We start from the raw sequence: 859 nt of genomic DNA, 5'->3' as shown, positions 1-859 counted from the left end.
ATCAGTTTTCACACATATAAAAATTCCCAGAAATTCACCGGGTTTTTACTCTCAGGTGCTATTTTCCAGGTGTCTCAGTTTTTAAACAAAGTTAGTCTCAACTAAAAAAAAGAAGAAGAAGAAAAGAAATAAATACATACATGGAATGGCATATAAAACGTTCAAAGAAATGAGTATCCTATACAAGTGTTCACATACACACACGTGTATTAGATGCAAAAATTTCACACTTATGAAAGAATGCAGAATTTTTATCTTCTTTATTTTATAGTGTAATTTAAATTATTCTTTTAGCCTGATATCATAAGAGACATTCCAATTCCCAAAGCTTTGACATCTGTGCTCTTTGCAAACCTTTGCCCAATGTTTTTATTAACTCAATTTAATGGAATCTTTTTTATGGTGACCTTAAGAATTTAATAACTCCTCAATGCAAGGACAATACCACCTGCAGGCTCCACTAGGATTAAACCGTGGTAGTTCAATATGTCTGCTGGGACATATTAAAGACAAAAAGGGGCGGGGGGAAGCAGCCACACAAATCAGTCATTTCCCTCTGACCGACAAGTACCGCTACTGTTCATGATGGTCAGTCCCAGACACATGTAGAAAATGTCTGTGGTTGCTAAGGCAATAGGCAGCTCACTTGCAGCTCCTTAATAATATTAATCTAACTTTGATCATGTCAGATAGGCTAGCGATCTTCAATTCCAAAGTGTCTCTCTTCCTGACAGACGCTCTGCATATCTTATAGATACGATCAATATGTTATTAGTCAACAACCTGACGCTAGCCCATGAATTAATCCCTTTCTGTCAACCTAGCAGTTTCTAGTCTTTTGTAACCTCATCCTCTCAGT

The sequence above is a fragment of the Balaenoptera physalus genome, assembly GCF_965194825.1.
Source record: "Balaenoptera physalus genome assembly, chromosome: 1".
Classification (NCBI taxonomy): domain Eukaryota; kingdom Metazoa; phylum Chordata; class Mammalia; order Artiodactyla; family Balaenopteridae; genus Balaenoptera; species Balaenoptera physalus.
The sequence above is the reverse complement of the archived record's forward strand: the minus strand, read 5'-3'. Positions refer to the sequence as shown.